This window comes from Arvicanthis niloticus, chromosome 13 (assembly GCF_011762505.2).
Source record: "Arvicanthis niloticus isolate mArvNil1 chromosome 13, mArvNil1.pat.X, whole genome shotgun sequence".
NCBI classification, from domain to species: domain Eukaryota; kingdom Metazoa; phylum Chordata; class Mammalia; order Rodentia; family Muridae; genus Arvicanthis; species Arvicanthis niloticus.
The window spans coordinates 16,304,580-16,331,114 of record NC_047670.1 but is presented as its reverse complement, the minus strand read 5'-3'; the positions used below and the strand labels follow the sequence as shown (position 1 = coordinate 16,331,114).

The 26,535-nt window shown below is 46.2% G+C and overlaps 1 pseudogene across 1 annotated transcript; it reads right to left on the bottom strand.

Annotated features, from left to right (window-relative positions):
• Positions 1-656: 656 nt before the first annotated feature.
• LOC143434053 (large ribosomal subunit protein eL15 pseudogene) lies at positions 657-25,999 on the bottom strand (annotated as a pseudogene). Its single transcript, XR_013103232.1, has 6 exons — positions 19,525-25,999; positions 19,176-19,277; positions 8,245-8,310; positions 2,497-7,713; positions 2,060-2,233; positions 657-1,444 (listed from the first exon to the last, which is right to left on the bottom strand). The product of XR_013103232.1 is annotated as a large ribosomal subunit protein eL15 pseudogene (transcript).
• Positions 26,000-26,535: the final 536 nt, after the last annotated feature.

The window sequence follows — 26,535 nt, the reverse complement described above, 5'->3', positions numbered from 1 at the left end:
CATCCTCTCTTCCGAAGCTGTTCTTCTTCTCACGCTTTGCATCCTTTGATGCTAAAATCTGCTTCTCATTCCTTGTTCCATACCACCAACTGCAGGCGTGGGGGTGAGGGGTAATGAGGAGAACGGTCAGGAGATGAGGGGGTACATGGACAAGTGTGACCACTCTCCCTCCTTTGTGTGTGTGTAGGGGTGGGGGGGTCATGTAGCTCATAGTGGCCTCTAACTCACTATGACACAAAGATCTGCCTCCGTCTCCCGGGCACGTACCACAGCTTTATACAGAATAGGCAAGCATTTCACAAACCAAGCTACATCCCAACCCTGACAGAGGCTTTTCATTGTTTTCAAGATGGCATGGCATTCTGAGGCTGGGTCACTATTTTAGCAAGTTTGACAGTAACAACAATATCAGAAAGAGCTGCTGTTTACTGTGTGCAAGCTAAGGAAGGCTCAGAACCTGGCTTCAAATACTCCTCACACTGACGGTTTCAGGGAAATGGGACAATTGTTCTCCCTTGGTGGATAACGAAGTGTAGGTTCAGAGGGTCCAGGTAATTTATCCAGTGTTCCACAGCTGGTCTGGGGGTAAGCAAACATGGAGGAAAGTCTACAATTGGGTCTTGATCAAAGTAAATGTATATAAAAGTAAACGAATATACAGTGGAAAGTCATATTTAATAAGAGGGAAATAATACAAATAATACAAATTAGGTTTATTAAGTAAATACTGTTGGAAAGTTATCTTAAAGCAAAACACTGTGGCCTGTGTATCCGTGGCCATTTTCACAAGCAGGTAAAGAGCTAGTTGCCCAGCCTGACTCCTGATGGTCCCCTTAGAACCCACAGCCCTTGAATACCAGTACCAAACAGCCTCATGGATGACCAGCCTGCAGAGCGTATGCCAGGTGGGCATCTGCCCCCCAAAGACTGCAGATGGAAGGAGGAGACTCCACAGGCCTGCAGACTGCCAGACTCTGTCAACTCAGAGCCCTGAAGAGCTTTCTCTCCTGGGAGCCAGCCAGGCCGGTTTGGCTCTGGTGAACAAGTCTGAGCTGGACAGACCAAGCAGGAAGTGCCAGTTCCTGCTCTGCACGACTCGCTCCTGCGCTTTGTAGCATAACCTGTCCTGCCCAAGGGGAGAGGGTTCCCAGCAAACTGGCCTGACAGCACAACACTGTCTCAGACTCCACGCGGAGGCTTGTGTTCTCACGGTGGAATTTTGAAATTCTATCTTTAGAGCAGCCTTGGGGACACCTTTTCATGCCACTTACTTTTGTGACAATGATGTCTCCAGTCTACGATTTCTCTATCTTCTATAGCCCCCTTAGGTGAGGAGCCTGACTCAGCCAGGTCACCAGTCAGCTCAGACCTCCTGTCTGTGCCCCAGGTCTGCATCTGCCAATGAGGTGCTAGGATGCAGTAGGCTTACATCATAGTCTTGAATCTGTTATGGGCAGAATCAAAACAATACTCAGAGTTTACGAAAACAAACAGACGTCCTGTCTCTTCAATTCAACAAGAATGGAATCATGAGAGGAAATACAGAGTATAAGACAGCCTGGATTCTACCCACATGTCCCCAACAGGGAAAGCTTGGGGTTTTTTTCCAGATTTGAGGAAAGTCCCCAAGCCCGGCAGCTTTACACAAGTCCTCAGCTGATCCAAGGTGTCCCAGTACCCTATCCAAAGCAGTGTAAGGGACACCACATTCGCAAGCCAGTGCCGAGACTGCTTAGTTTGGGTGTCAAAGAGATAAAAAACTGCAGATTTGGGGCTGGAGAGTGTGGCCTACTGGCAGAGCTCTTGCCCAGCAACCCCTCACACCAGTGCTCATCCAGCACAGAAACAAAACAAAACACCCACAACAGCAAAAAGCCCCATAGAACACTGGCTGAGAGAATTGTTTTCTTTATTACTGGAGAGGTAAGTAGAGGTACTGACAATACTGGGGACCTTCCAGAGGCCATCGATAGAGAAATTTGGGGCTGAGATGTGGGCCACAGTCTTGGCTGCCAGCCCAGGGTTAGAAAGAAGCAAACAATTTTCACCCTTGACTCACCAAGTTCCCATTTGTTCTCCACTTGGTCACGGTGGACACCGTGTGATTGCCATGAAGGATTTAGTGGGTCTCACATCAGGAGCCCTGGCTCCCCCAAGGGCCTTCCTGTCATCTTGGATTACCCCTGGTGAGCTGGTCTAGAAACCCCACACAGTTCGCCATCAGTTTCAACATCTATGAGGAAGGAGAGAAGAGAGTCCGTGTGCCAGTTAAGTAATCACCCTTCGGATCTCCATCAGCCCTGGAGAAAATAATCGAGGGTTTTGGGGAGCTATGGAAAGGTCAAAGGTTTGCAGGTTTAGCGTTTCGTGGGAACATGCGCACGTTTGGACCGGCCCCAAGTGTGGGGTTGACCTGTTTGACAGGTAACAATTAGAGAGGAAGAGTTTGCAGGGTTGGAATGTGGCGAGAGAGGCCGCGGTGGGGATCTGGTTTACCTGCTCGGCAGGTGGGGCCTGCTGCTTGGACAGGCATGTGCACGCACGGCATTCCAGAGAATCGGTTTTCTTTTAAAGCCGCGATGACTGCAGGGCACGAGAGGGTTGGGTTGAGCCCTGGCTGGGAGCCGTTACCAGTCTGCAAGGTAAAGAAGCAAAATAAATAGATTCCTGAAGCCAGCTCAAGGAAGAGACCGCAAAGGCATTCAGAACTTAGACATTTTTTTAATGTCTAAAATAAATGTGTGCATTTTGTCTTAAAACTTGAGAAGCCCCAGACTAATACAAAATGCCAAAGATAATAGAATGGAAATCTCCTTCTCCTTCTCCTCCTCCTCTTCCTCCTCCTCTTCCTCCTCCTCCTCCTTCATCTCCCTCCTCCTCCTTTTTTTCCCCTTCCATTTTAAAGAAGCAAGAATACTGTGATCTCGTGGCAGTCTCTGTGAAGGATGCTATCTTACCTGATGCAGTCTAGAAATGTTTATTATTTTTCTCAGAGTTGCTGCAGACGAGAAAGCTCTTTTCCCTCAGTAAATCATAGCTAACGTGTATGTTTTGACAGTTATTTTGGGGCTTGGGTTTGGATTCTTCTGGAGAATACTTATGTGAATGAGCAAGGCCTTGGATTCCACTCAGCCCAGGAAAGAGAAGCAAGGGACTGTTTCTGATAAAACATACCCAAAGAAAAGTAGTTGCAAATAATGTAATAATGTTTCTCCTTTGGAGTGTTTAAAATAGCCAGAAATTAGGATAATACACACACACACACACACACACACACACACACACACACACACACACCAGTCCTGGTGAGCTCGTCTAGAAACCCCATACAATTCACCATTAGTTTCAACATCTATAAGGAAGGAGAAAAGAGAGGCTGTGTGCATATACAGATGTGTGTGTGTGTGTGTGTGTGTGTGTGTGTGTGTGTGTGAATATAAATAACAGTACAATGCAGAATCTATACAGAGCCACATATACATAATAAATATGACTTTCTACATTCAAAGTTGTTTAGGGGCTCTAGACTGCACTGCATGCATGAAGCCTTGAATTCCAGCCCAGTGCTGCACACACAGGCCTGCAATCTCCCAGCACTTGGAAGGGGAAAGTAGGTTTGACATAAGGCCAGCCTGAATTACAGGAGACCCTGCCTTAAAGACACAAAGGCAAAAAGAAGGTGTGTGCATGTGTGTGCGCGTGTGTGTGAGCTCAGAATACTGTTGTAACTTCCCTGTGTCATACGCACAGCTGCTGAGAAGGGGAGAAGCCAGAGCTGGCTGTGGAAATTATAAAGTAATGGGGAGCCTGGCAAGGCCAACACTGAAAATTTCCACACAGCCTACCTTTTCCTTCTGTTTACAAGTTAGTTCTCTAAATCCTAGGTCCCCTTCCTTCTCATTTCTCCTCTCGGTGGGCATTCTGCCCACTCCTGAGGGGCAGACTCTTCCAGATTTGCCAGGAGAGCTCAGAGTTCTTCAGCCCTCAGGCCAGTAGGAGTCAATTCTAGGCAATTAGAAGATCTTGCAATCCATCAGGCAGGAAGCAGACAAGCCGACAGAGAATTAGCTGTCTGCTTGTGGACTCTAGCATGTGGCATAATGGCTGCTGACATAGTAATTTAATAAAGGCAGTTTTTCAGTGACCAAAACGTCATGAATATAACAATAAAAAGAACTGTGTGGCCTGCTGTGTTGGCACAGTTGGGCTGTGGTGGCTCACACCTTTAATCCCAGCACTTGGGAGGTAGAGGCAGGCAAATCTCTGTGAGTTCTAGGCCAGCTTGGTCTACAGAGAGAGTTCCAGGACAGCCAGGACTACAGAGAAGCCCTGTTTGGAAAACAAAACAAAACAAAACAAAAAACAAAAACAAACAAACAAACAAACAAACAAACAAAAAAAGAAAGTCAGAAGAGTGACCATGCTCGGTGGATGAACACATTTTGCACAACACAGTCAGGATTCAAACATGGGCTCACTTCATCTCCAGCACAACTCTGAGGCAAGTGTTCTCATGGCACCCGTTGTACAGAGAAGGTCAGGGAAGTCTCAGAGCTTGCTTCTGATCTTCCTTCTGGTAGGAGCTAAGATCTGAACATAGACAGCTGGTTCATTCATTCAGAATCTCAGCAGTTCAGAGCCTCTGTAGACTTTGGCATTACCGAGAGATGTTGAGAGAGAACCAAGCTGGTCTTTCTGGTCCTTCGGAGAGTCTGATTATTATCTCAGACTCCAAAGCCGTACCTCTCCAGTCTCCCCTAGATGGCTTCTTAGCCATACAAACACTTTATATCCTGCCCTTGTTGATAATAACCCCAACCACCGAGCCAGAGATGCCAACCTTCTACACCTGTCACATCCTGGCCACACTAAGATGCCCCCAGCAGCTGGATCTCCATGGGAAAAGACAATAAGCATTTTCTGGGGTAGAGTGATTTTACATAGTAGGTAGTGCATTGACGTAGTAGGCCTGCTTTGTCTTATTTGTGAAAATAGAAAATAGAGTCTATTAAAGTTTTGAAGTTTCTGAAGCAGGACTCTGCACGGGTATGATCTGTTGCTATGACAATCAGTGTGTCTCATCAATCAGAAACATTTGCATGTCTGCTCTGACCACTACATAGATGCAAGCTGACCTGCCTGGGTTTTGATATATAGGTGTGTGGTGGTTTGAACAAGAATGGCTCCCATAGGCTCATATATTTGAATGTTTAGTCACCAGGGAGTGGCACTAATTGAGAAGGATTAGGATGTTGTTGTGGCCTCGTTGGAGTGGGTGTGGCCCTGTTAGAGGAAGTGTGTTACTGGAGGTGGGCTTTGAGGTTTCAGAAACTCATCTCAGGCCCAGTCTCTGTTTCTTGATCAGGCTATAGCTCACAGCTCCTTCTCCAGCACCAAGCCTATATGCCAGCATGCCCTCTGTGGACTAAACCTCTGAAACTGTAAGCCAGCCCCAATCAAATGCTTTCTTTTATAAGAGTTGCCTTGGTCATGGTGTCTCTTTACAGCCACAAAACAGTGACTAAGACAGGGACTTCTTAGGAATTCTGAAAAAAAAATTTATATTATGAAACATTTTGTCCTTTCATTTTTCAAAAATGGCTATTATTAATTTAAAAATAAAAACATTTTGTTTATTAAGTAAAAAAAAAAACTACAAAAGTTTTTTTGTGTTTTATTTTTGTTTGTTTGTTTGTTTAAGATTAAAAGAAGCTGAGCTGGAGAGTTGGCTCAGCAGTTAAGAGCACTGACGTCTCCTTCCAATGGTTCAGTTCCCAGCAACCACATGGTGGCTCACAACCATCTGAAACCAATGCCCTCTTCCGGTGTGTTTGAAGACAGGTGCAGTCATATAAAACATATAAACATATAAAACAAATAAGTAAATCTTTTTTTGACTGTCCTAAATTGTTTATGGGATATGCATTTTACAAATATCACGTGTATTAGCGGTAACGGTGGAGCTGGAGAGTACTGCGCCTTCTCCAGGCTGCACAGTGAGAACCACCAATAGTGTGGAACTTGTGTATCTTTCGGCCAGCAGATGTCAGCCCACGCAGCTCTCTGTGCTTGGGGACTGGTTTGATGATCCACTGGGTGTCAGGATTTCTTCTGATAGCTTTATGGAATGGATCAATGAGGATAGCCTCAAAAAAATTATATGTGGAATCCTTACCAACCCAGTAGGAATTCAGGGCTCTCAAAGCCCCACAATGGTGCCCAGCTCTCTCCTCAGCAACAGACTGAAAGCGTCAGGCAGATTTCAGCTGGTTAACACCATGGTGGACAGGCTTGCTGTAAGTTGCATCCTTAGGAACCAGGTGTTTGCGACCACCACGGTGGACACGAATGCTGTAAATGACATAACCTTGGTTAGCCTTGTCTTCGTGCTTTATCAGGCCGGGTGTGGCGGGGAGCCCTGTGCAGTGCAGAGCTGGCGGTATCGCCAACAGGGGACCCTCAGAAGAAAGTGCAGCACGTCGGACTACTTCTCCCTCCATAGTTCCTGGATGTATTTGTATGTACCCATCTCTGCTCACCTGAGGGCTGCTGCCAGAGGAAAGGCTAAATAAATCTTTTAATAAAGCTTTTTTATTCATGTGTATGTGGGGGGTGTATCTGTGCCAGTGTGTGGCATGCGTTTTGGTCCTCACAGAGGCCAGAAGAGGGTGTTGGATGCTCCAGAGCCACCCAGCATGGTGACTGGAAGCCAAAGTGACCTCTATGGAAGTACAGTAACCGCTCCTAACCACTGAGCTGCTTCTCCAGGCCTGAATTTTCAGAGAATGACAGCACTCAAACCAAGCCATATGATGACGAGTTTAAGGAACAGGCTATATGTTCTCCAAGATGGTGCTGAAACAGGACTACTACCCATCCTGCCCTTGGAGGAGCTCTGGTGGCCCCAAGTGAGTTTCTATACAGATGTCTTTCTTCTAGATGCCATGGTGGTTCTAGGAGCCAAGATTCACTTAAGTTGTTCCTGAATAGTGAGGTTTATTCAGAGAACCCACATGGTGAGACACCACTGCCCAGGGAAGCATACATTCTTAAATACCGAGTACTGCCTTTGAAATACATTTTCCACCATTTTATTCTACTGTTTTGGTTTGTTAAGTCTTGTTACATGATAAGCTCTTGCTACATGGCTCAGGCTGGCCTTGAACTCACAATCTCCCTTCTCCTCCTCCTCTTCCTCCTCCTCCTCCTCCTCCTCCTCTTCCTCCTCCTTCTTCTTCTCCTTCTCCTCCTCCTCCTTCTTTTTAGATAGATTTATCTATCTATCTATCTATCTATCTATCTATCTATCTATCTATTTATTTATTTAATTTATGTGAGTACATGGTCACTGTCTTCAGGCACATCAGAAGAGGGCACTGAATCCCATTACAGATGGTTGTAAGCCACCATGTGGTTGCTGGGAATTAAACTCAGGACCTCTGGAAGAGTACTCAGTGTTCTTAACTGTTGAGCCATCTCTCCAGTCCAGTCTTCTTACTTCTATCTCACAAGTTTTGGGCTACAGAAGTGAACCATCACGCATTGTTTCATTCCATTTTAAAAAGAGAATCTCAGCGGGTGGATGTGGCACACCTTTAATCCCAGTGCTCAGGAAGTAGAGGCAGCTAAATCTCTGAGTTCAAGACCAGCATGCTCTATAGAGCAAGTTCCAGGATAACCAGGGTTACACAGAGAAACCCTGTCTTGACAAACCTAAAAAAACAAACAAATAAAAAGAGAATATCCAATAGTTACATCACCACCTCTACTTCCTTACAAAGAGTTTCCCTTGAAAAAAGACCCTCTATTTACCCATGGAAATTGTCCTTCAGAGAGGCAGAGAGGACTGACTTGAAGCAACTGTCTCCTAGTGGGGTCTGTGAAATTCCTGAGACAGCACTAAAGCAGGCTTGCTTTCCAGGTGAACACAAAGTGGGAGGAAGACTCTCAGGTCGTGGGGGTGGACAGAGCAGACAAGTGAAGGGGGTTAAACAGAACTGGGTGGGGACAGAAAGCCAGTAGAGGGAGAGCCAGCCAGGATCAAAAGACAGCTAAGAGCTGGCCCTTCCACCCAGGAGTCAGTCTCTGTGAAAGTAGATCAGGAGCGTGGAGACCCAGCAGAAGCAAGTGCTGGGCTAGGTAGTCAGGGGGGTGTAACAGTCGAGAGCTTTCTCCAGACCTTAAAGCCTTGGGTTCCTCTACTGCCAGCCACAAACCCGGTTTGAATATCTAACAAATTCTTACCTGTTACATTGTCATGGCCTCCGACCAAAGCGTCTTTCTGAGGTAAGAGTCGAAGCACAGCCACACCTACAGCGGGGCAAGGTGAGGCGTCTTACAAGGGCTCTTGAACACAGTGTTCCCTGGGAAGTTTGAAAGCCCGCCTAGAGGACTGCCTGTAACTTGTTGTAGAATCACATGACATTCCTCCCAGGGCCGAGTTAAGCTGCTCCAATTTGTTCTGGAATATTCCTTTGACAGTGCCTCAGATAAAGTCTATCACACATCTCTCATTGTGGGACTAGTGGGAGGTAGACGAATTATCCACGGACGGCTACAGAGTGGGCTCAGGAGTTCAGGCCCAGTTTGGGTCTGGTGCCCAGTTCCAATCTGAGGATTAGTGCTTGATTTCCCGCAGAGGTGGGGCAAAGCCTGTGCTAGCTAGCTGCAAAGGTCCCAGATACAAATCTTCAAGGTGGGGGTGGTATGAAGAAGAAAAACACCCGCGGGAAAACTCAAGGGAAAACCTTGCCTTAAAACATTATCCCACTCTGTGAATTTTGAAGATTCAATGGGAGCATTTTAAATAAAAACAGGAACATCCTAAACTGAGGCTCTCCGGGACCAGTTCAAATGGGGCAATCAGAAACCTAAAGTGCCCTTTCAGGATATTATTCACCCTATAAAAACAGAATGTATTTGTTCACGGTAAACATGTCAGAACAGCAGCCGTGGAGAGCAAGTGTTGACTGGTCCCTGTCCAATCTGCCAACTCTCAGATAAAACCTGGGATCTGATAGGTGACACACTGCCATAACATTCTCGGGGGGGGGGGGGGGGGCGCTTTTCTCATCAATCATTTCAGCACCAAACATGAGAGTCTATCAATAAATGTTCAAGACAAGTGCTGTTCCCCTGACACCTGGTTGATCCAGAGTTGGGGAGGCCCCATTTGACAGCAACACTAAAGCCATTGAGATACCTGAACTGTACCATAGAAGTGAGCAGCCAGGGCCAAGGGACAGAGTGACCATATTAAGGCTGGGTGTGATAGCTCACGCCTTTAATTCTAGCACCCAGGAGGCAGAGGCAAGTGGATCTCTGAGTTCGAGGGCAGCCCTGGTCTACATAATGAGGACAGCCAGGGCTACATAGTGAGACCTGTCTCAAAGTTGAAGTTACTGTTGACTGTGGGGCTGGGAGCTAAACCTGGGTCCTCTGCAAGAGCACTAAGTGTTCTCAACTGCTCAGTCATCTCTCCAGCCTCCTGATTTTTTTCCCTCTTAATTAACTCACTTCTTTTACCAGAACTGACTATCTTTGAATATAATTATTAGTTTTTCCCGAGTGAATTTTACCCATGAATTTATAGCTCCGAGGGACCCACTTTTCTAAAATTAATGGAAAATACATAACTATTAAGAGGAAAATTCGCCTTAAAAAAAAGAGAGCTAAGTAGATTTTGTGTAGTCCTGAGTGAGTGCAGGCTATATCTTAGTAAATGGCACCCGATTCTAGGGAGATCTCTGGGAGTCAGTGAAACCTAGCCAAGAATGTCTGATTGATCTGTGCAGCAGGCCTGCTGGTGCCAATGCTGTCGGGAATTGACTAATCGATCGTGAGCCAGTCACTGCCGGCAGTGTCTCTAGAAGCTGGACTGAGTACACCGAGTTTCTTTTTAATTATTTGTGACTTTCCAAGCTTTGCTCACAGGGCCTGGCGCCTTGGCTGGACCCGCCAAGAGCTGTGGGCATCTAAGTGCAGATCATTTCCTGTGCTTGTTCTCCTGGGGATGTTACAATGTTTCATTCTGTTCTCCCGTTGCAATGGTCAGAGAGCATGCTTCCCAGCCAGTGTACGGAAAAGTCTCCTTTCATATCTTTGAGAGAAATGCAGTGGGTAGAATCATCAGTCATTGAAGAAAGGGGTTAACTCTGTTGTCCTATCACCTCTCTAGCTAATCCAGAACGGTGTTGAGGAAAGGCAAACCTAGACTCTGCACACCACAGAACTGAGAAAAAAACGGTACATGATTAATTGTTTGCAGGTCAGCAGATCCCTCTCGAACTTTCTTTCCTCTTCTGGGAAACAATGCGTTTAAAAAGGGTGGTGTGTCAAAGTTTCTCAACTCTGAGGTTCCTGGAAGGCATGACCTCAGCTTCTGTCTTTAAAAAGTTTCCAGTTTGCAGCTTAGTTAAATCTCTTCTGCTTCTGTCTGCTTGGAGGACGCTAGAGGTAACTTTCCAGGACAACTCTCCCACACTCTATGGGTGCAGGATTTTTTAAGTTTTGCCAACTCTGTCTGAGGCAGAGCAGCATGACGATGCAGCATGAGCATGTGGCCCAGGGAGGGTTTATTGCCGAGTTTGCCTCTGTGAGTCGCAGGTTGCTGTGCTCCAGGTGGAGCACAATGAACGCTTCAGCCCACCGTTCGGGCAGCAAGATCGTTATTCAGTCTACTTGAGTCATGCAACCTAGGATGTAATGCAGTCTTCTTAAACTTTGCTCCCTTTATCTATCAGCCAATTCTGACTAGGACAGACCTTGGTTGTAGGCTTTCGGAAGACAAGGGACAGCTGCTGAGTGCCAAGCGCTTCCAGTGTGAACATGCTCCACAAGCGACAGCCACGCTTGATCATCCCTCCTGTGGGCTGAACCTCGCCACGCCCACTCATCCCTCATGTGGGCTGAACCGTGCCACGCCCACTCTATCATGTTTTATGTCAATGGGTCCATAGTACCTCAGAATTAATTCCATCCTGTAACAACTCAGTCACCAACTTCCAGCATCAGAACTGTGATAATAAATGCTTGTTGGCTGAGCCACCCTGTTTTTAATTTACTTTATTTTTGTTTGTTTGCTATATAGCTTTGGTAAACTCGCAGCATATGCCGTGATTAAAGACAATGGTGACATTAGCTGTCACGACACAGTGTGAAAAGAGCAGGTAGGTACCATTTGCAAACAGAAGGTGGGGGGATTAAGTATCCAGAAGGAAGAGAAGGAAAGTAGGCGCTGGTTCTAAAGAGCACCAGGCCTGAAGAGGTCCAGAAAATTCACTTGACAGCTAAGGAAGGATGGAGCACTTTAGACAGGGACAGTGGGATTCTTGTGTGACAAGGGAACCCTTTGTTATCCCTGAGTCCTTTGTTCAGTGACACAAAGCCTCACCACTAATAGTGAGAGAAATGGAGAAAAAAAAAAAAAAAAAAAAAAAAAAAAACTCTACCCACAGCCAGGTGAAATGCTATTCAAAGGGCAGATGAATGGTACCCAAGTGCTCATTTGTGCTGTCCAGACAACTTAAGGAAAACACAGATAGAGAATCTACATTCCAGCCCACGGAGGCAGTAGCATCATTGGTTGGAGGCCCAGTAACCCGACTCCTCTAGCGTTAGCTCAGGATGACTAACAATGTAACAATGTGAGTGAGAGAGGGTGGCTACAAGTTAAGGCCCCCTCCTTGTGTATATATGTGACTATTTACACTATATGCAAATACAATTGTAACTGACTGCACCTCAAATCTTCATCATTAATTTAAACTTACATATCTCTTATGAACCAGCGAAAGAAGAGGAGGCTAGGTATGGTTGTTCTCTGCCTGCTTCAAGGATTGCCAAGGATTAGTGAGCTCTCTAGCAAAGAAGACCTGGAGAGCTAGGAGTGCCACCTTCTGTCCCTAGCCCCTCAAAGCTGAAGGCAACAGGAAGTCTGCTTCAGGCTTTTGTCTATCTAAATATCAAAGAAAATGATTAAACACTGTTTTGAAAAAAGATGAGAAAATTCTTCATTTTACTGACATGGCATGTTTGTTATTGCTGTTGTTGCTGATGCTGTTGCTGTTGTTGTTTTTCAAGACAGGGTCTCACTATGTAGCCTGGTTCCCGTGAAACTTACTCTGTAGATCAGGTGGCATTGAACTCAGAGATCTACCTGCCTCTGCCTCTCTAGTGCTAGAGTTAAAGGCATGTGCCATACTTCTTACTGTCAGGCCTATTTTTTAAAATGTGTATCTGTCACCGTGTGTATCTGCTCACATGTATGCAGTGCCTGCAGAAGCCAGAAGAGGGCAACAGATCCCCTGCAACTGGAGTTACACATGGTTGTGAGCTACCAAACATGGGAGCTAAGACTTGGACTCTTGCAGGGCAGTGGTGGCACACGCTTTTAATCCCAGCACTTGGGAGGCAGAGACAGGCGGATTTCTGAGTTCGAGGCTAGCCTGGTCTACAGAGTGAGTTCCAGGATAGCCAGAGCTATACAGAGAAACCCTGTCTCGAAAAAACAAACCAACAACAACAAAAAAAGACTTAGACTCTTTTCCTCTGCAGGAGCAGCTCACCCTCTGAATGCCAGAGCCGTCTCTCCAGCCCCTGTCATGTTATTCACTTATTCATGGTTATAAAACTTTATGGACTTTGTAATGTATTTACTTACTTATTTAGTGGTGCTGCATGGGTCTCTAGTATGCCCTCTTCCACTGAGTTGCATGCTGGGACGCCTATATATTTATTTAAATAGTCAAGTGTTTGCCTTAGCTTTTTTTTTAATTTAAAAGATTTATTTATTTACTACGTATACACTGTTCTGCCTGCATGTATGCCTGTAGCCCAGAAGAGTGCACCAGATTATATTAAACATGGTTATAAGCTACCATGTGATTGCTGGGAATTGAACTCAGGACCTCTGGAAGAGCATCCTCTTAACCTCTAAGCCATCTCTCCACCCCTTGCCTTAGCCTTTAGTCCTTTAAGTTAGCATAATATTATGCAATTTGCTCGTGTTACTGCAAAATCTTTGTAGTGCTTTTAAAGATACTATTTTTTACACACAATTATTTTATTTTAAAATGTATTTCATGAAATGTAGGCCCTTTGCCAGCGTCTACATCTGCGTCCACGTCTTTGCCCCATGCACTCAGAAGCCAAAAGGGGCGTACATCAGATGTGAGCAGCCATGTGGGGGGTTGACAATAAAACCTGGGTCCTATGGCAGAGCAGCCAGTGCTCTTGACCACTGACTCATCCAAAATTCTCTTCTAGAATATTCCCCAATGTAGCCTTCATTGAGAACTAAGCAAGATAGAAGTTATCATGACCTATAACATCTAAATGACAGAAGAAACTTGGGAAAGGCTGGCCACCCCAAAGCTCTTTCCCCGTTATTTGCTTATGGGCTCTTTATGTTTTTTCCTTGTATAAACTGACCCTGGACATAAACTGTGTGGCCATAGCTTCCGGCTCCCGAGTCTGAGCTGTGTCCCTGATCCATTAGTCTTCAATAAACTGTGTGTTCAATAAACTATTCCTGTCTGAGATTGGTGTCTGTGTGGTTTGTGAGGGACTCCTGGACCCCAACAACCAGCACTCTGGAGACAGAGTCAGGTGGATGGATCTCTGTGAGTTCAAGGTCAGCTTGGACTACAGAAAGAGTTCCTGGACAGCCAAGATTACACAAAAAATACTTGTCTCAGAAAAAAAAAAAAAACAAAACCAACCAACCAAACAACAAGAAGAAAAATTAGAACTGCCAAGAAATTAAAGAGCAGCTGGTGGAGAGAGCCCGAGAAGGGCTGTCACTCCTGCTTGCTGCTTCCTACCCTCCTCCAGTCTTTCATAGGTGACCCCCAAACTAAAAGAAAGCTTTCCGTCTTTGTTGATTCTATGCTTTGTTTTGAAACATATTTTGTTTGTTTAAAGCAGGATCTGCCTGGCCTGGAACACGTGATCCTTCTCTGTACCAGAGTTCTGAGATTATAGGCATGTGCAACCATGCCAGCCTTTATTTTACATTTATTTATTTAGTGTGTGTGTGTGTGTGTGTGTGTGTGTGTGCAGTCTTAGGTATTATCCCTCTAGAGCCATCCATCTCCCTTGAGGCAGGGTTTTTCATGTGCCCAGAGCTTGCCAATGATGACACTACATAGACTAGTAGTTTTATATGAATACTGAGGATCAAACTTGCATGCAAAAACGTTTTATTCCCGCCATGTAGCTGCTTTAGCAAGAGATCACATCCAAAGACCTTCTAGGTCTGTGTGACTAGGCTGGGAAGCAGACACACCCTTAGTATACACCTTTCAGAAAGACAGAAAGTGAGGCCACTTAAGAGTAGGCAGGTTTTGTTGTTGTTGTTTAAAACAAGGATAGTTTTACAGAGACAGATTGCAGAGAACAAGATAGACACAGGTGAAGTCAGAATGAGACCGAGAATAGGAAGGAGACAGAAGTTTAATTGCTAGAGTTAGTTTAAGGTCAAGCAGAGCAATTCAATGAGAACCCAGATTGAATTAGTCAGTTTGGAGAGGAGTTTAAGCCAGAACAGCTGAGTTGAACCAGCCAGCCAGAGTTCAGAAAGACCAAGAAAGGGTGAGCTCTTTCAGCAGTAAGTCTCAGAGAAGACAGTTATATCAGTCAAATAAAAGTTTCTATTATGCTTGGGTTTTCAACCTTTTACTTATTACCTTATTTATTTTTATCCTATGTGTATAAGTACATTGTCTGTATGTATACCACATGCATACAGTGTCCACTGAATCCATAAGAGGAGTCAGATCCCCTGGAGCTGGATTTATAGACTGTAATGTTAGCCACTGTGTGGATACTAGGAGTTTACTCAGCTCCTCTGAAAGATTAGCAACCCTCTTAACCACTAAGCTGTCTCTTCAGCTCCATTTTCAGCCCTTCAAACCAAGCTCTGAGAACTTCCTGCTCCCTCAGATTGGTAGACTAAGAGACCTCAGGAGGGCTGGCAAAACCACAGAACTGGAGCTGTCCTTTGGAACAAAGCAGGTGCCTCAGCTGGGAGGAGATGCCAACATCAATGTCCTCTGCTCAAAGGACCATCTGGTCCCTGCTTGGATGCCTGCAGCTCAGCACAATGGGGACTTTCTGAGCTCAGAACGTGGGGACACAGTTTCTGAGCTCTACTGAGCAATCTCCCCACAGGTGGCCTGGGCCAGGAGAGTTTGGGCACCTGCTTTGTGCAGGTGGGAATTTGGGCTGCCTGGGCCCACAGCTTAGCCGGCTCTCAGTCAAAAGCCAGCATTGTTGAGGACAGCAGGTCCTGTTTCACTCCAGGGCTGTGCCCTGAAACAGCACCAGGCTAAAAGTAGCTCCTCCTTCCCGGAGCGGGATGGGATGGGGTGGGGGGAGTGGGTGTGAGAGGGAGTGGTGGGGTGGGGTGAGGGGAAAGGCTAGAGTGCACAAACCCACAGCCCCGCAGTCTCCTTTCCAGCTACTTGCTACCAGAAGCAACCTGACACTTGGGCTATTGTTCAGACTTTTCCCCCTGCCTAAAATGACCTTCCCAAGCCCATGTCAGCCATCTTTGCAGGCATGATTCAGCATGTCATTCATTCACAGTACAGGAACATGTTACGCGTGTTACAACAGCAATGTTAGGCACACTCTCTGCACTCAGAGACTATTGGAGTCTTCCTAGGCATTTGACCAGCTCTCTGTCTCCATTCTCTTAGCTTGCTCTTCTTTCCTTCCTTCTTTCTTTCTTCCTTCCTCCCTCCTCCTTCTTTGTCTCTCTTTCTCTATCTGTCTCTGTCTCTGTCTCTGTCTCTGTCTCTCTCTCTCTCTCTCTCTCTCTGTCTCTCTCTGTCTGTCTGTCTTTGGTGGTGCTAGTTGTGATCAAACCCAAGCTTCTAGCATGCTAGGAGAATGCTGTGGCCAAACTGTGTCTCTAGGCTGGCATCTAGTTTCGATGTCTGTAATGGTCTCTGTATTTTTGCTCCATGCTTTGATGCTGAGCTCCAGAGATTCTTTTCTTGCATTTGACTCTGAACTTGTATCTTCTGGACCCTGGCTCAATGAGCTGACTATGATTGGTCCTTATTTCACTACACAAGTCTTTTTACATCTTGTTTTTCTCAACAGGTCAAGTCACAGTCTCTGGAACCAAGGCACCATGGTTAATAGTGCTGCAACTGGACTCCCAATGTGGAGACTGGATTCAAACCCTCGCTTCTTCCTTGACTCATGCTTTGACGTTGGCTATACTGCTTGTAGGTCAACCAGTGCTGGGACAACCCAGACATAAAGCCTTGGCATAGAGCTAACTCTCTTCCTTAAATTTTTTTTTAAAAATTATATAGATTTATTTATTTAGTGTGTGTGTGTTGGGGTTGCATATGCAGGTCAGAGGACAACTTTCTGAAATGGGTTTTTTTCCTCCCACCACATGTGTCCCAGGGAATGAAATATCTTAGGTTGTCAGGCTGATGAGCCATCTCAAGGGCCCCTGATCCTGTTCTTTGGTATACATTTAGTGGTAGCTCTGCTATAGTGGAGGAAGATGGGTTGTGGTGGGTGGATGTTGCTATGTGAGAGGACATTTCTCTGGAAAAACACTTCTTTCAGAGGGTTTCGAGTGTGAAGATCACACCCAACTCCATCTGGAGCCCTCTGGTTCTAATAGATGGTCTAGAGAACTGAGGAGAGGCCTCTCAATTTGATGCTGTTGATATTGCTGACTTTGTCTTCCTTCCGTGTCATCCCCCTGCCTGCCCTTCCTGTCCAGTCTCATTTGTGAGACACTCTGTTGTGTGACAATATTTCTGGGAAGTGAACAAATCCAATCATCCCAGATAGGAAACTGAAAACAGAATAAAGTGATCACACCAGCAAAGTACAAGTTGGCGAACCTATAAGCTTATTGGAGTTACTTACAAGAGTCTGAGTGAGGGGTTACTTGTAGGAACATGAATGACACAAAGACAGCTGTACCACTGACAAGCCCCCTCAGCATGGCCGGCAGCTCTTGAAAACTAGAACCCTGAGCATTCTGCATGATTTGTAGGAGCTGGATAAATTGAAGTGGCAGGGAGGGACCCCATGCGACTTGTAAGTTTCAGGGATCTCCTGAGATTTGTGAGATTAGTTCCTGAGTTTTAATGAGCCTCCATTTAAAACTTCCTAGTTGACTTCTAGGATGGAAAGAAGATGATTTCTCCATGACATCTTCTTTTCCTCTCTCTCTCTCTCTCTCTCTCTCTCTCTCTCTCTCTCTCAATTTATTTACCTATATTAGTACACTGTAGCTGTCTTCAGACACACCCAGAGGAGGACATCAGATCCCATTACAGATGGTTGTGAGCTACCACGTGGTTGCTGGGAGTTGAACTCAGGACCTCTGGAAGAACACTCAGTGCTTCTAACCACTGAGCCATCTCTCTAGCCCATCCTACCTACTTCTCAAACAATGATGCATCACGGTGTTCCCACCCATTCCTTAGTCTGCTGTTCTGCTCTGAGCTCAGCCTGCCCTGTAAGCAGTCATTCATGCGTTATCCACTAGATCGATCCATCTGGCACGTAACTCCCATATATATGCTAAGAACTTACAAATCTACCTCCATCTTTCTTGGTACTCCAGACCTGTGCATAATCGCTGTCCCTTGTTCCTTCCTCCATAAACCTGACCGAAGAATCCAACTCTCGTTTGTGAAGTAAAGGTGAAAGGTGAGGACAGAGTAAAGTGCTGCCCCATCCACCCATTCACCCAGCTACAAGCACTGTCTCCTGAGTTGATGCTGAACTCAAGATAAACTACCAGAAAGATGAAATGGAAAATACAGTGCCCTGGTAAGGATCCCAGCTCTGAGTATGCAGAGGGATTCGTACACGCGTGCTCAACATAACACCTGACAGATGTAAGCAAAGTAGAGTGCCAGAGGTGGGATTTATTAACCACCTGTAAAAAACCAAAAGCAAGCAAACAAACAAACAAACCGCACAGTCACAAGGCCTAGGGACATCCCTAGGATCCCTGGAATTTTGTTTATGTGATTATCTAAGCACAAATGGACAGCATCTAGTAAATACTAGCAACTATGAGGATGGAAGCCAGGAGGCCAGTGTAGAGTGGGGCACCCAGAAGAAAGCAGGCCCTCTCCATCTATGTGAGAGTACAGTGGGCCACCCCTTTTCAAGATTTGGTAAATGCACTCCTTGCTGCCACACAAAATCTTCAACTCATATGCAAAAGGATCAGAGGCCAGGTGCCATTCTGCCCAAATCTCTTGCTCTTACAACTGCTGTTATGAAAACACAGGTGCTGGGTTGGTTAAAGGTGGCTCAGCTGTCCATCCACCTTCCCAGTCCATGGACGCTCCCCAGGCCTGTCAGCAAATGCGCAAAGCGCCTGGGGTTGAGTCTGTCAACCAACACTCTATTCTATTTTTCTCTTCTCTTCTTATCTCCTCCCCTACACACACACACACACACACACACACACACACACACACACCACTGTTATTGCTCAGTGGTCCTAGAACTTACTGTATAGCCCATCCTGGCCTCAAATTCTGCGTATTCTTTCTGCTGCTGCCTCCCTGGTACTGAGAACACCAGGCTCAGCCACCAAGCCCAGCACATAGCCTTGTATTAGGGTTAAGGAAATAACCCTGGACTATCAAATCATTCGCCCAAGGTCACACAGCTAGATTGGGCTAGGACCAACAATGACAAGGGCCTCAGGTCCTGCCCACAGCTTGCCTTGGGTTTGTTTTCTCAGTTACCACTGCACTCAGGCAGCCAGGAAGGGCACAGCAGAATGTCAAGTGAAAACCACAGATTTGGATTTGTCACTGAAGGAAGTAAAGAGACAGTCAGTGTCTGGGGGTGAGGGTGGGGGTGGGGAAGGCACCCGGGCTTCGGAAGTGACAATGGTCACCAACTAATCTGTTGTTTTGTTCAGTACGTTCCTTGAAGATACCAAGAAAAATCATGGTCCCTGAAATTGATTTTATTATCACTGTTTTGAAAAAAATTTCTGTTCTGGAGTAAAAGTTACTACTTGAACCAACCAATCAGTGACCCTCCAGCTTCCCAAGTACCCTGTGTGCGTTCAGCAACTGTGAGGACTGTTCTAGTACAGAGGACGACAGGGGTAGCCCTACCCAGAAATGGTCAACTCCCGTAAAGGACCACAATTCACTCACATGTGAAAGCCACTCCATCATGCTGATTCCATGAATTCCCGAATCCTGAGGCCTGATGATCCGGTTGATGGGAATGAAAACAGTCCCAGGAAATGGAGGGGACTGCAAAAGAGAAGATGTGGGGGAGGCAGAGGGATGGCTAGAGAGAGAGAGCTGGGTAAACAGACGAGTGGAGAGAGAGCTGGGTGAAGAGATTTAGTTGAAGTTTTCTTCCCCCAACAGGCATACCAGAGGACAGACAGACAAGGAGAGAAAAATGGAATGAATGCTTAAGGAAGAACCTGGGATGGGGGTGGGAGAGGGGGAGGCAGAGAGATGGCTTGTTCTGGTTCTGCTCTGAAAAACTTACCAAGAGCAGCATGTGAGGAGAAAGTTAGCAGCAGGGTCTTGTGAGAGAAGCAATCATCATTTCAGGTGGAAGACCCTCGCCAGGATCCTGTTCCTCTGCCTCCACCGCAGTCCTGGGGCTCTGTGTGACCACAGCAGTGTGCACTGCCTTGCTCTTCAGACAGAGTAAGTCTGATGGACAGACTCTAGGTGAGATCTGAGAAGCCCTTGACTTGCCTAGACACATAGGGATTCCAACAAGTGAACACAGATTAAAGCAGGTCTCTGCTTTGGATCCTGTAGGTCAGGGCTGACCAAAGACTAAGGTAAACTAAACTCTATGTGTGCCCTAGGAGACAGGCATGTCCATGCAGCAATGCTCGCTTTCAGAGACAGAACTGTGAGCACCATGGTGGCTGCAGACTTCCTGTGGAGCTGAGAGTTGGATCTGTGTGGGAAGGTCATTGCTAAGGATGGGTTCATGCTGCATTGGGGTCGTAGGCTTGCTGTTTCTCATTATGTTGTTCTGGAGTGGCTTTCGTAAGAGAGAGCTATGTTTTCCAACTGCCTCTTGGCACTCTTTCTGGTTGTATCAATGAGCTATTGCTTCATGATATCTCTTTGATGAACCACTTTAAAACCTATGACTTACAACTGCAAGTCTCTGCTCCCACGCTCACGAGTTTGTCTGTCTGCTAGACTAGACTCAGCTGCAATGAGGCTAGATCCTGCTGGCCAGAGCTCCTTACAGGGGGTTGAGTTTGAGTCTGTGGCTTTGCTCTGAGACATCCAGCAGCCGAGGAGTCATGGACACACCTAGGACAGTTGAGAATGTTGTTCAGACATAAAGTGTTTCATATGTAACCCTAGCTGGTCTGGTCTGGAACTCACTATATAAACCAGGCTGCCCTCAAACTCACAGAAATGCACTTACTTCTGTCTCCAGAGTGGTGAGATTAAAGGTTTATGCCAGCATGTCAGCATACCTGATCTCAGATACTTTTCAGCCATGGCTTTTCTGCCTCTAACTTTTACAATGAAGACAAATGAGAATAACATTATGCCAAGCTAGAAGAAATTAGGTTAATATATAGAATCGGAACTGGGGAAGAAAGCACAGCCTTTCAGTATGAGCACAGCAGATGTTCCTCTTAGTTGACCAGACTGTGGTCAGGCAAGATAGCCCTTAAAAATGTAATTATTGAATGCTGGAGCTACCGTCGATGACCCCAGACCATACTGTTGCCCGCCCGACACCCAGCAGCGTGCTCTACTGGTCTCAAAAAGTCTGCTCAAAGTCCAAGATGGCAAACCTCAGACCTTCTGGAACAAGATTATAATTGTTAGGGTTGGTGCTTGTGGCATGGCTCACACCATCAGTATCTAAATGAAGAACCTGGCATCTGAGCTTGCCCTTGTTGATGTCATAGAAGACAAGCTGAAGGGAGAGATGACGGATCTCCAGCACGGCAGCCTTTTCCTTAAAACACCAAAAATTGTCTCCAGCAAAGACTATGCTGTCACTGCAAACTCTAAAGCATTATCACAAGGGGGCCAGCAGCTAGAGAGAGAGGGAGAGAGCTGGCTCAGCAAAACGTGAACATCTTCAAGTTCATTACTCTCAGTATTGTATAGTCCACACTGCAAGCTGCTTATTGTCTCAAACCCAGTGGACATCTTAACCTATGTGGGTTGGAAAATCAGGGGCTTTCCCTAAAATTGAGTTATTGGAAGTGGTTACTGTGTCAGGATCTTCCTACTTTAGCATCCAGAAGAGCTTTGGTTACAGGCCTGAGCTCTCTAAACTGAGGGTTTTACGGGGTCCTAGACTGGTGGGGCACATCTAGGAAGGCAGCAGCTCTACCAACCCTTGGTTTTCTCTCCAAACCCAGTGTGACAGAATGTCACGATGTCGGGGTTTTACTGCTGTGAACAGACACCATGACCAAGGCAAGTCTTATAAAGGACAGCATTTAATTGGGACTGGTTTACAAGTTCAGAGAGGTTCAGCCCATTATCATCAAGGTGGGAACATGGCAACATCCAGGCAGGCATGGTGCAGGAGCAGCTGAGAGCTCTATATCTTCATCTGAAGGCTGCTAAAAGAACACTGTCTTTTAGGCAGCTAGGATGAGCATCTTAAAGCCCACCCCACAGTGACACCAGTCCCTGGGCCAAGCATGTACAAACCATCACCCAGAATATGTCTGGAAAGTCTCCTTTTTTGTTTCAGTTCACTATACCTGACCTTGAAATCTGAATTTATGGATAGGAAGCTTCTATACCACTGAACCTATCAGTGCCCCGATACAATTGGATACATTCTTTGAAGATGTATATGCCTGTTAGTAGATTTCTAGGAACACCAAAACAGTCATGGAAGAGGGGGTATGCCAAAAAGTCATCAATTGTATAAATTAATCCAAATCAAGTTATAATTTTTACAGATGTGTAGTTGAGGTGGTGGTGACACTGGGGATGAATGCAGGGCCTCCTACCTGCTAAGTATATGCTTGCCCACTGAGCTATCCTGAGGAAAGCCTTCACATGGGTGATTTGGGCAGATACACTTGTTGCTGCTTATATAAAAATCACAAATGATGAAATTACCATTTGCAAATCCAAAATAATAGAGATAATGAGATGAAATACGTGTGAAAATAAGACATTACTTACAAAAGCCACCCCAAGTTTCCACTATTAAAGACAGAAGGCAATTTTTATGCATTTTTAATTTAATCTAATGTTTATTTATTTATTTATTTTCAAGACAGGGTTTCTCTCTTCAGCCCTGGCTGTCCTGGAAATTGATCTGTATAGCAGGCTGGCCTCTAACTCAGAGGTTCACTTGAGAATGCATTTTTTTTTTTAATGAGAAAAAAAGAATACAATATTTACACCATTTTCTAGATTTTTTTTTTCCACATTAAAAAAATAAAGCAGTACTATTCAGCTTCATTGGCACAGTGTGTCTTTGGTTGCCAGGAGTTTTGGAGAGTGGCATGTTTTCAGTAACTGGATTTTGTATACTCTGTAAGAGATGTTTCTAGGACTTATTTGTGCCCTCCCTTTGTCCCATTTTCCTTTCTGCCCTGTTCCTTTTTGAAGTGGGGGTGAGGATGTGATTAAGAACTTCAGCCTCACCAGGCAGTGGTGCACCCCTTTCATCCCAGCACTGGGGAAACAGAGGCAGGTGAATTACTGAGTTTGAGGCCAGCCTGATCTACAAAGTGAGTTCCAGAACAGCCAGGGTTACAAAGAGAAACCCTGTCTCAGTAAAAACAAACAAAAACACAAAAACAAAAACACACAAACCCTTCAGCTCCTCTGGACAATCCTTCTGAATGATAAGTTACAATGCTTACTCAGTGTGAGATACGGTACACACATCCACACACCACCATCACACCACCACCATCAAGTTTACGATGCTGTAGGAGCAGTCAGTCAAACAGACAAGGTTTCTGCCTGCTGCACCGGCATTCGACTGGCATGACCATCAGGGTCTAAGCAATAAACGTTCTGTTCGTGGAAAGACTGACACAGACAAGAAAAAAATAGGGCAGAAGACAATAGGCTGCTGGGTAAAGAGAGGAGGCCTCACTGCTGAAGTGAGTCTGGAGTAGAGCTGGGCAGGAAGTGAGAGAAGCCTGTGCTGCCTCGGGGAAGAGGGAGGATTTGAGGTGGGATTGTCTGGTGTGTAAAAAACAGCCGGAGGGACTACAAGGACTACTAGGAAATAAATCCGGAAGGTTGGGTTAGGTTGGGTCTGACCCCAAGATCACCGTGGCATTTGGCTGCTTACTCTGAGGGCATCAGGGCATTTGTAGGAAGGAAGTGACAGAGTCTGACTCAGGTTGAAGCCTGTGACAAGAAGACTGTTGAAGAGCTATCTCCGAGCCAGATGGGTCATGGGAATGACGGTGGCTTGAAGAGGTGTGTGTGTGTGTGGGGGGGGGGGTGGTAAGTATGTGAGAAGTGGCCAGATCCATGATTCACCAAACACTGAAAGACTGAAAGACGTGAGAAGAACGGGTCACTGCAGGCCCCGGGGTTTCCTCCTGAACAATGATGAAGATTGCCTGAAGGGGGAACAGGCTGCAGGCGGCACACCATGGGGAAAGGAAAGTCAGGCAGGAGTCAGGAGCTCCTTTGGAGGGAGTTAAGCAGTGTGCTATGTCAGGCAGGCCATGGCTCAGCCACCGGAGACTGGAGCTTCGGGGAGGCACGGATTTGAGAGGCATCGATACAAAGGTGAGTTTTTTGAGCTCTCAGACCGGTTGAGATCACCAGGAACTGAATAAAGTTCCGAGAGTCGTGAGCACTGGAGCATCTGCGTGTCTGCACAGAAGAGGAGGGATCAAGGAGAGGACTGCGGTCACAGAGCTGAGACATCAGCAGGAGTGCAGGTGCTGACAGGGGACCTTCAAGCCCATTTACAGATAAGAAAGGGAGGAGGAGGAGGAGGAGAGGAGGAGGAGGAGGAGGAGGAGGAGGAGGAGGAGGAGGAGGAGGAGGAGGAGGAGGAGGAGGGTCTCTGAATATAGACTACATGGAAAGTATTGGTGAAACCGAAGGTATCAGAAACGCTGAAGCTGAAGCAGCATCCATGAGACTGTGTTTCCCCCATGATGCCGGCAAGATTCAGAGGGGAAGACATGTGAGCTAGAAAACAATGCTTCAGTGGCTGGCGGGAATGCATGGGGTCTGTTATTGAACCGTGGGGAGCCCTGGGGAGCCCTCTCACCAAATGTGAGCCTCAAAGGAGGACAGACTCTGTGTGTCCTGTGATGAGTAAGAGCTGAAAGAAGACAGAAGCTACTATTATTTTATCTATCTATCTATCTATCTATCTATCTATCTATCTATCTATTATTTTATGTGGCTGGTGTTTTGCCTACATATATGTCCATGTGAGGGTGTTGGATCTATTGGACTTGGAGTTATAGTCAGTCATAAGCTGCCATGTGACTGCTGAGAATTGAACCCTGGGCTTCTGAAAAAGCAGACAATGCTCTTAACCGCTGAACTGTCTCTACAGACCCGGTTTAATTTTTTTTTTCTCTTAACAGGACTTCAAATAAGTTCATCCGTGGGAACAGCGAGATTTTATAGAGAGAAGTTTCCACAAAGTGAGAATATGAAAGGGTTTGTGTCGTACTTATGAGATCATCAAGAGCACAGGAAACCGAACTTAAGAGGAAAATGGAAGAGACAGAGGGAATCAGGGAGAAAGCAGGGAGCACCCTCCGGGTAACAGTCCAGGGGGCTACAGAATCCTGCATTCTAAGCAAAGGGTAGAAGAAGCAGGGCACAACAGGGTCACTCGGCTTCTAAATTTCAGGCAGCATAGAAACAGTTGCTTAGTACTGACAGCTTGACTGTGTCAGGAGGCTACAGTGTAAAGGAGACTGTATACAACAATCTTGGGGTCGGGGCGCTGGAACCTCCTTCCAGGAGAAAGTCAGTTAGCTTTCAGCAGAATCTCAGCAAGTCATAGGGTCCAGGAGACCCTAAAGAGTCATTTAGGAAAATGGGAGTGGCTTGTGGGAATGAAAGGTGACCCTTCTAACAGAACAATGATCTTCCTAGAGCATCTGGGGGAGGGTGGGGATAGGGACCCAGCCTTGGTCTTACCCTCTTTCCCAGTGCAATCTTGGAGTGATAAGGGGGCAAGACCCAAGTCTCTGAGGCTCAGGATGGCTTGGAGAAAAGGCCTGAATGGACTGCCATTCTCCCTGTTGCTACGGTTCTGCATTGAGCCAGCCCTTCCTGCTGCACATGGAATGTGCTGCTGTGTCTGCAGCCTGTAGCTCCTAGCTCCACAAGGGCGAAGGGGAATCTTGGCTGGGATTTTATCTCCAGCATAAGGAACCATGCCTTTCTCCAGACATCCAGACATCCGAGGAGCCAATGATTGGGGAACAAAACAGAACACAGGTGAGCTTGAGAAACCTGGTAGCCCAGAATGACAGGGCAGATATTCAAGCAATTAGTGCCTCTCCCCTGTGTCAGCCTGGGGTATAGAAGATGGCAGACCTGCATCCAAGTCTGGGGCAGCCTGGGCACTAGCTCCCTTCTCCGTAATTCAAGAACAATAAACACGTGGGTCCTTTCCAGTCCCCACAGTCTCTCCATCTCAAGCACTTCCAAGTTAAGGGTTTCCTGTCCCCATAGTGAGAACAATCTTTCCGGGCTAGCTTGCAGGCAGACAGCATGGAGCCAAGGAAGAGCTCCAGACTTGCCACACAAGAGATGAGGGAAAGGGAAAGGAGTGTGGAAGACAAGAGCCATTTCCTTACCCTCTCTTGATAACATCTGAGCTCACAATTGCTCCTGTAGTTTCATTCACACTCCCAGAGCTCAACAGCCTTTCTAGGGCCTGGTCTTTTCTGTATGCACCGACAATTGTATAGAAGAAGTATGAGTCTCACCACCCCGCTTCCGATCATACAGCTACTATGTCTTTTCAAGTCTAAAATATGTGGCTATACTAGGCATGGTGGCACGTGCTTTTAATCCCAACCCTTGGGAGGCAGAGACAGGTGGGTCTCTGTGAGTTCAAGGCCAGCCTGGTCGACACAGAGAGGTCATAAAACCTTCTGTTTTCTCCCTCAGACTGAATAGTATATCACCCTCTGACTACAGGAGGATGGGTGCCACCAGAGGACCCTTGGGGGAAAACCAAAGGACTCAGCAGCTCTCCTTGGAGGGAGGGAGATGGAGAATCACATCCTAAAGGGTTAGACTGATGAGTAAAGCAAAGAAAAGAGGCTGGTAGGACTAAAGGGACTGCCACCCACCCAGAGGCGTGGGCTCTGCAAGTATGGGTCTAATGTGTGCAGAGGGAATCTATCTCCCTTCCTAAAACAGGAGCTGACTGGATGCTGGCCAATCCAAAGGAGAGGATAGTTTCAGCCTTCTGGCTCTGCTTGGATGTTGCCTTCTTACAAAATAGTTCAAGCTGCCAAAACAAGCACACTTTAATATATTTTTTCTTTCTCTTTTGTTTTTGTTGGTTTGTTTGTTTGTT